This window comes from Mastomys coucha, unplaced genomic scaffold (genome assembly GCF_008632895.1).
Source record: "Mastomys coucha isolate ucsf_1 unplaced genomic scaffold, UCSF_Mcou_1 pScaffold15, whole genome shotgun sequence".
NCBI lineage: Eukaryota > Metazoa > Chordata > Mammalia > Rodentia > Muridae > Mastomys > Mastomys coucha.
This window is the reverse complement of record NW_022196897.1, coordinates 103445952-103455443: the sequence shown is the minus strand read 5'-3', so window position 1 is coordinate 103455443 and position 9492 is coordinate 103445952. Positions and strand designations below refer to the sequence as shown.

Sequence of the window (9492 nt, the reverse complement as noted above, 5' to 3'; positions counted from 1 at the left end):
GGGGGGGGGGGGGGGTTGGCGGAGAAGTGAAAGCTTTGCTGACAGGAGATCCACGCATCCAAGCACCGAGAGGAATCTGGGCCAGGCTCTTTAAGGCATTGTCAGGTTCAGCAGACAGTACAAAGGCAGAGAGCAAGAAGCAGGAGAGGGCCAAAGCAGAGGCGGCACACACCACCTGTACCTGCTCTTGGTTTCTTTGACATGTCAAGTTCAGTCCAGTGGAAGGCTGTTCCTGGATGTTCTTTCTGCCGTGGAATACTCTTCTCTGGTTGTTTCCATAGCTCATCTGTCTGTCTCCCTTCTTCCCTCTCTCCCTTCCCTCAGTACATAGCACAAGCTGGTTTTGAACTCTTTTATTTTTTTGGATATTTTCTTTATTTACATTTCAAATGTTTTTCCCTTCCCAGGTCTCCCCTTCAGAAACCCCCTATCCTATTCCCTCTCCCCCTGCCTCTATGAGGGTGCTCCCCCACCCACCCACTCCCATCTTCCCTCACTGGCATTCCCCTATGCTGGGGCATTGAACACCCTCAGGCCCAAGGGTCTCTCCCCACTGATGTCCAACAAGGCCATCTTCTGCCACAGATGTGGTCAGCACCATAGGTCTCTCCATGTGCATTCTTTGGTTGGTGCTCCAGTCTCCGGGAGCTCTGCAGGGTCTGGCCTGTTAACACTGTTGCTCCCTCCATGGGGCTCCAAACCCCCTCAGCTCCTTCAGTCCCTTATCTATCTCCTCCATTGGGGACCCCTGAGCTCAGTCCAATGGTTGGCTGCGAGCTTCCTCCTCTGTATTTGTCAGGCTCTGGCAGAGCCTCTCAGGAGACAGCCATATCAGGCTTCTATCAGCAAGCACTTCCCAGCATCCATAATAATGTCCTGGTTTGGTGACTGTTTATGGGATGGATCCCCAGGTGGGGCAGTCTCTGGTTGGCCTTTCCTTCAGTCTCTGCCTCCATATTTCCTCCTGTGAGTATTTTGTGCCCCCTTCTAAAAAGCCCGGAAGCATCCACATTTTGGTCTTCCTTCTTCTTAGGCTTCATATGGTCTGTGAATTGTATCTTGGGTATTCTGAATTTTGGGCTAATATCCACTTATCAGTGAGTACATACTGTGTTCATTCCTTTGTGACTGAGTCACCTCACTCAAGATGATATTCTCAAGTTCCATCCATTTGCCTGCGAATTTCATGAAGTCATTGTTTTTAATGGCTGAGTAGTACTCCATTGTGTAAATGTACCACATTTTCTGTATCCATTCCACTGTTGAGGGACATCTGGGATGCTTCCAGCTTCTGGCCATTGTAAATATGGCTGCTATGAACATAGTGGAACGTGTGTCCTTATTACATATTGGAGCATCTTCTGGGTATATGCCCAGGAGTGGTATATCTGGGTCCTCAGGTAGTACTATGCCAAATTTTCTGAGGAACCACCAGACTGATTTCCAGAGTAGTTGTACCAGCTTGCAATCCCACCAACAATGACGGAATGTTTTTCTTTCTCCATATTCTTGCCAGCACCTGCTGTCACCTGAGTTTTTGATCTTAGCCATTCTTACTGGTGTGAGGTGGAATCTCAGTGTTGTTTTGATTTGCATTTCCCTGATAACTAAAGATGTTGAACATTTCTTTAGGTGTTTCTGAGCCCTTCAAGTTTCCTCAGTTGAGAACTCTCTGTTTAGCTCTGTTCCTCATTTTTTTAATAGGGTTATTTGGTTCTCTGGAGTCTACCTTCTTGAGTTCTTAATATATATTGGACATTGGCCCTCTGTGGCATGTAGGATTGGTAAAGATCTTTTCCCAATCTGTTGGTTGCCATTTTGTCCTATTGACAGTGTCCTTTGCCTTACAGGAGCTTTGCAATTTTATGAGGTTCCATTTATCAATTCTTGATCTTAGAGCACAAGCCGTTGGTGTTCTGTTTGGGAACTTCTCCCCTGTGCCCATGTGTTTGAGACTTTTCCCCACTTTCTCTTCTGTTAAACTCAGTGTATCTGGTTTTATATGAAGGTCCTAGATCCACTTGGACTTGAGCTTTGTACAGGGAGACAAGAATGGATCAATTTGCATTCTTCCTCTGTTGACTGCCACTTGAACCATCACCATTTGCTGAAAATGCTGTCTTTTTTTCCCACTGGATGGTTTTCGCTCCTTTGTCAAAGATCAAGTGACTGGAGGTGTGTGGATTCATTTCTAGGTCTTCAGTTCTCTTCCTTTGGTCTACCTGTCTGACACTGTACCAATACCATGCTGATCTTCCTGCTTCTGCCTTTCCCACCATCATGACTGCCCTCTCTTAAGTTGCAGCTCACATGCCACTGGCCCCTTCCATGCACTTATCTAAGGAAGTCTCCCCACTTCTATTATATATGCCCATTTGTAGAAACCATATTCCCAGAAATGATTGTACTTGTGTACTATCATGTTCTGTGTGAGGACAGGGACTTTGCTGCAAGCATTACTGTGTCTCTGATGTCTGTCTTGTCTGGCACATAGTTTGTATTCAATAGTAAGTGATTTGAAATATTTGTGAGGACAAACAGTTAATTAACTTCATTCCTGGTCTGCCAGAGACCTAGGAACACATAGGAATGATAATGAAGTTTACACAGCCAAGATTCAGATACATAAAGCCACGTCCAATGGACTTGAGCAATACTTTCTAAAGTTCCCTATCTGGAAGGATGGCAGCTCTTTTGATGGGAAACCATAAGGAAAGAATTTATGGATTGATTTAAGCTAGAATAAATCTATGAAATGACACGGTATGAAACAGGCAGAGTAAGGTATATGAGGACATCACTACAGATTCTGGAGTCCTTGGGATCTTAGGCAAGTCTGGAAGTACTGCTAGAAGTATTCTGAAGTTACAACGTTTCCTATGGCTGAGGCATAGAATGGCTGAGAGGCGGATGTTGTCACCAGGAACCCGCTGACTTTTGGCTATCTCTCCTTTCAAACATGGCTCCCGGGTGCGTGGGATAGGAGTGGGCTTTTTGTGTCTCTATCAAATGTTAAGAACCCCCCTCTACCTGTATACTGTGGAAGTTTAGCAGTGGAAAGGGGATTCAAATAAGAACTCAAAATAGTGGAATATCTTCATTCTAGTCAAGGTAGCCGGCAAATGTTTGAGCAAAAGTCTGAGTTTTGCACAATGAAAGTAGTAGATTCGCAAATGAAACATCGCCTGTTAGTGGGATGTGTGTCTGACAAAGGGTGTTTGTCACTTGTTCTGTCCACTTATGTGTAAGCAGCTCTCAGTCTAAACAAAATAAACTGATTTTACTGGAGTGTAATTATAGATTGCTATGCAGTTGCAGACAGCTGAGTGTGGTGGTGCACACTTGTAACCCCAGGAGGATTGTGAATTTGAGTCTAGCCTGGGCTACATAGAAAGACCCTGTATTCTTTACCCTGTGTCCTAATGACAGCATTTTGCAGTACACAGTCAGTGTGTATGTGAGGCTTGTGTGTGAGGTGGGGTCCAGTACTACAACCAGGATCTCACTGCTATTGCGGTCACTGCAAGGTTTCCTCTTGTTGCACTTTATAGCCATGCCTACTTCTCTTCTGCCACACTGATGCCATCCTTGACCTTGGCCAATGGTCTTCTCCATTTGGGCAATTTTTCCATCTCAATGACATTATATAATTGAATGAATATCTTATATGACCTTTTGCAATTGGCTTTTTTTTTAAACTCAGTTTAATTTTGGAAAAATATTCAAATTATTACATGTATCAATATTTTCCTTTTTATTTTGATTCCACTTATATGACCTTTTTTGGATGAATGTATAGACAGTTGTCCACACTTTCCTGGTCATTCTTAAGCTACACACTCTCTGTGTTCTGTCAGATGAAAGAGTCAAATTACCAAACTCCATTTAAAACAAAAGGCTCTCCTATTCATGAAAGCCCTGGACCAGGCCTGTTGCATGGGAGAAGGTTGAAGTCGGATAAGCAGATGTGAAGACACGTCTGGTTCCTCCCTTATCTCAAGTCTCTGGCCAGGTTTTCTTTCGTGAGGTTTGTGACAAAGGAGTGGATAAGGGAGAGAGATATAGACGGCCGAGAAATGCCTCTCACTGGTGCTGTTGTAAGTAGTCCATAATCTCCAGGTTTCCTTGACGGTAGTGATGTTTCCTTTGTGCTTTTCACCTGGGAGTGCCATTAACCCCAGCTAACTCGCTAGTCATCCTCATTGCTACTGGGGTTAGAGATGTGCGTGGTGTATTGCATGGGTCTGGGGAAATTCGAATGCAAGACCTCATGTTTGTGCTGCAAGTACACATCACCACTGAGTCATCTCTCCAGCCCTGAAGTCTGCACATCCCCTCCCAAAGATATATTTTGAATTGTGTGAGTGCATGTGTGCACCTGTGTGTGGGTATATGCTTGTGTGCATGTGTGCACCTGTGTGTGGGTATATGCTTATGTATTGAGTGTATTGGTGCCCATGGAAGACAGAAAAGGGCATTAGATCTTCTGGAGCTGAAGTTACAGCTGGTTGTGAGCCAGCTAACATGGGTTCTGGATATTGAATTCTGGTCCTCTGCAAGAGCAAGCCCTACTAAGCACTAAACGACCTTTCCAGCTCAGGCTTGGCCACTTCACTGTACAATGCTCCGTTCCATCTGGTGCCTTCGTCACATTTTCTCTTTCCAGTCACAGCACTATGTTAATTTAGAAAGAGATTGTATACCTACTTAAAACTTGAGAGGAAAACAATCAAACAAAAAACCTTGAAGTTTCTAGGGTTTACTGCCATTGCTTCAAGTTCTGGAGCCAAGACCCTAATTACCCTTTTAAAAAAACTCACAAACGGCATGGCCACTGGGTATTTCACAGCCACCCAGAGGCAACCGGTCTGATCTTTTTGTGGCATTTTTTTCCCTCCTCCCCATTTGTGTGTTTCCATTCACAAAATCCATGATAAAATGAGATACACTTTTCAGAGCCCTTACAAAGCTTGCAGTTTTCAACTTACACAGTCAGGAATAAAGAATGATGATCTGTCCTCCAGTTTTTACTGATCCTGTAAGGTGACCTCTAATGGACCTAATATATCATCAACAGATGATTTCAGGTCATCCTGCCTTCTCGAAAGTTCAGATAATTTATTACTTGTTCTGGATAAAGTAATTGGAGAGTGCCATGTATTAAGAATGACTTTGTATTTTCTGAGCCAGGATATTTGAGGACATCTCTGCCTTGTGTGCTTTAAATGTAAGTGCTATTGCCTCCCTGGTTTCCCCGGCATCCTTGTGTGTACTCATTTGCACCTTTAATTACAGCTACATCTTGTTGGGACCAACTGTGCAGTTTCTTAGGACAAGAAACACTTTTTGCAGCTGCTAAGTGGAAAGGAAAGAATAACTCTCCAAAGTCTATGTGAGTGTGAATTTAATTTCCAGGAACACAGAGTTCAATAGAGACTCACACAGAGACAAAATAATCAAATTTCAGTTCCTAACCCCTCTCATCGATTGACGAGAATAGCATCTTTTATGTTTGTCCTGTTGTTTCTGTGGCTTGCTTCTAAGACTGTGGATCGTTAGCAGCAATGAATCTACCAATGATCAGTCTGAAGATGAAGACTTCTGCCCGTGTGAAAGGGAGGGGGAGGGACCGGAGGGCCAACTATCTGTTTCTCTGTGGGATGTTGCCCTTGTTAAGGTTGGATAGGACTTAGCTCCGTAGTGCACCCAATCATTTTTCTTGTTAGTAACAAATCAATGGGTTCTAGCAGGTGAGGATCACAGTTGGGAGGAGGGGTAAAGTCTGGCCAGGCCCTGTTGCTGAGCCAGATGGATGCCAGGTAAAGTCGTGTCTTTGTGATTGCCACAAAAGCCTAAGATTCTTGGACTTAGGAAGCCTTGGGTTGTATCCCTAGCCCTATATAAAGTGAGTGTGGTACTCCTATAATAACAGAAAATAGGAGGTAGAGGGTGAGGGTTCAGAAGGTCAAAGCCATCCTATGTTACACTGTGAGTTGAAGGCTAGTCTGGGATACATGAGACTGTGTCTCAAAAGGAAGATAAAAAACACCCTTTAAGGGCTGGTGAGATGGATCAGTGGTTAAGAGCCCTGACTGCTCTTCCAGAGGTCCTGAGTTCAAATCCCAGCAACCACGTAGTGGCTCCCAACCATCTGTAATGGGATCTCATGATCTTCTGGTGTGTCTGAAGAGAGGGACAGTGTACTAACATACATAAAATACATAAATAAATCTTTAAAGAAAGAAAGAAGCCCTATCAGTAAATTCTAACCCCCTCAAAACAAACAAACAAACAACAATAACAACAACAAAACAGGCTCCTGAGTTCTCCTAACAGAAATTCTATTTTAGGGGGTTGTTTTGGTCTCCTAGAGTCTGTTGTTTTGCTGGAGACACTAGGTGATTTTCAAGCAGTTGCTTCACATTGACTGAGGGATTCTTGAACAATTTCTCGGAGTCTGTTGCAAGTAGGTATCAGCATCATCCGTCAGCCCCAGCCCCAGCATATATCCCTAGGAGGCAAATGACAAACGTCCAGATACTAGAAGAGAGAAAGTTGGTTACGTAATGACCTCCATCCTTTTCAGGGAGTAGATTTGTTTGTAGTCAGCTTTTCCTTGTAAAGGTAAAATTGGGAAGGGGAGGGATGAGAAGTTACTCTGGAGTAACTGGTACCAGTTTTGCTATGATTTAATTTTTATTATTTGCGTGCACATACACCAGAAGTCAACCTTAGTGTGATTTCTTAGGAGCCAACTACCCAATTTTTTAAAAAGAACCCCTCATTGGTACCTGGGGCTAGGCTGGCTGGCCAAGGACTCTCGAGACCTGCCTGTCTCTGCCTTCCCAGTGCTGGGATGACATGTGATGGGCTGACTGAGTGTTCCACTTCCTGTGTACTGATGGAGTGTTCTACTTCCTCTACCCATACTCTAATGAGCAGTGTTATCTGAAGGCTGAGAATATAAGAAAAACAGAGAGACTCTAATTTGGGAACGACCCCTTCAAAACTTGATGGATGAGATCACTGAATTTCCAAGCCCTGTTTCTGCTAACTATCTCTGTGATAATTCCCATCCTGTAAATAGTCATTATGTTACTTATTTGAAAGACAGGAAGGGAGTTCTGACGTTTGTTTTTTTATGGTGAATCATTTTATAAATATTGTGTTGGATGACATCACTATCTTTTCATTTCTTTTGGGTGTCCTGGAAGCCTCGTATCTCAGCATAGATGACCAGATGGGCCACTGGGCTGTCAGAAACATGGTGGAACTTCCTGCCATGTTCTATGTACTGGAGAAACCCGAATCCTTCTCTACTTGTTCCTGGTAGAATTTTTTAAGATTCACAAAACTTCAGTTGATCCAAACACCACCCCATGGAGTCTGGTCACATTCGTTCTGGATTCTTCTCCCCTTGAACCATTTCAATCAAATCTATTTCCACCATCTTCTGGGACTGTGGTCAAAGATTGTTTTCAGCTGGGCACAGAAGAGATTGGAGAGGGTATGTGGGTGATCAGAAAGAGCAATTAAGGGCTATTTGGCTTTGGGGAGAATTGTGACAGATTTAGCCTGCAAATCTGTTGTTAGAACATGGGCAACCAGGGAGCAGGTGGGCAGCTTTGAAAGTACATTTCTCTGTGATTTGCCTTGTTTATTAGGCTTTTTTGTTGTTGGGATTAGGCATCTTTAATTTGGACTCTGGGACCTTTGTGTATCACCTCAGGCCATGAGTACAAAGGCCTGTTTAAATCTCTTCTGCCCACTTTGAATCTCAGCATGAGTCTTGTGACATTAGGTTGTGAGGAACTTGGGTTAACTGAATTTCATGTAATCCTGTTGACTTGTGCTGATGGTAGCTCGTTGACCCATTGAGTTAACTGTTTACTGAGTCTTTATTTCTTGTGCTGTTGCTTTGCTTCTCTTTTATTGGCCTTGTCTTTATCAGATTTAAAAGGTCAGATTAGCACTTTAATAATTTCTTAACCTAAACTCAAGAAGAAGGAAGACCAAAATTTGGACATTTCATTCCTTCTTAAAAGGGGGAACAAAATACCCACGGAAAGAGTTGCAGAGACTAACTATGGAGCAGAGACTGAAGGAAGGACAAGCCAGCCTAATATAGCTATCTCCTGAGAGGCTCTGATAGTACCTGACTAATCCAGAAGTAGAGGCTCACAGCCATCCATTGAACTGAGTACATGGTCTCCAATGATGGAGTTAGAGAAAGGACCAATGGAGCTGAAGGGTTTGTAGCCCCTTAGGACGAACAACAATATGAACTAACTAGTACCCTCAGAGCTCCCAGGGACTCAACCACCAACCAAGGACTATACATGGTGGGACTGATTGTTCTGGCAGCATGTATATAGTAGAGGATTGCAAAGTCGATCATCAATGGGAGGAGAGGCCCTTGGCCCTGTGAAAGTTCTGTGCCCCAGTGTAGGGGAATGCCAGGGCCAATAAGTGGGAGAGGATGGGGTGGCAGGCATGGGGAGGGGGGAGGCAACAGGGGTTTGTTCTTGTTGTTTTTGTTTGTTTGTTTGTTTGCTTTTTGGAGGGGAAACTGGGAAAGGAGAAATCATTTGACATGTGAATAAAGAAAATATCTAATAAAAAAAAGGAAGGAAGGAAGGAATATAATAGATACAGCAATATGAAAAAAAATTTCTTAACCTAAATTTAACCAAAACAACTTTTTGTTTTATTTTTGTTTTTCAGGATAAGGTTTCTCTGTGTAGCCCTGACTGTCCAGGAACTCACTGGAGACCAGGCTGGCCTCGAACTCACAGAGATCCACCTGCCTCCACCTGTCTAATGCTGGGATTAAAGGCGTGTGCCACCATGCCCAACTAATCACAATATTTTAATTCCTTTAACAACCTATTAGCTTGAGGGTGGGTAAGGGAGGGTCTGATTATGCTATGGACTGCTCCCAGTGAACTTTCCTATGTGTCTTTTATATCTTCATTTAAATGATTAGTTTAAAAAGGATTAGTGGTAAGGGAGCAAGATTGCCTCTCCAGGTTGATTTTAATTAATCAGTCATAATCTTTTGGGAATAATTATGCAACTAATTATGAACACACAGAGTATTTCTATCATCCAGCTCATATTGGTTTATCTTGTTTACAAAAGTATTCTGATACATTTTGTCAGAGACATCGCTGAATGTGCTAGGTGTAGTGCATTTGCTGTGTGTGCATTCCTGCCACTGTTACTACTGTCAGGCTGACCAATATGAATTTTGTTTTATTTTTTCTTCTTCCTCCTTTCACTGTCTTTAGCCTTTCACTGTTCCATTTATGCTACCCCTAATTCCTTGAAGCCCTTCAGAGTTGGTGTGCAATAGTTCTCACATTTCAGTATGTAAAGGATCTCTCTTTTTTTATTAGATATTTTCTTTATTTACATGTAAATGTCTCCATTCCTAGTTTCCCCTCCAAAAAACAAAGAAACAACAAAAACAACAAAAACAAACCCCTGTTG

The 9492-nt window shown here is 43.0% G+C and overlaps 1 protein-coding gene across 2 annotated transcripts in view; it reads left to right on the top strand.

Annotated features, from left to right (window-relative positions):
• The window catches only part of Gpr176 (G protein-coupled receptor 176), a 114610-nt gene that overhangs the window by 13714 nt on the left and 91404 nt on the right, over positions 1–9492 (top strand). The window lies entirely within an intron of this gene.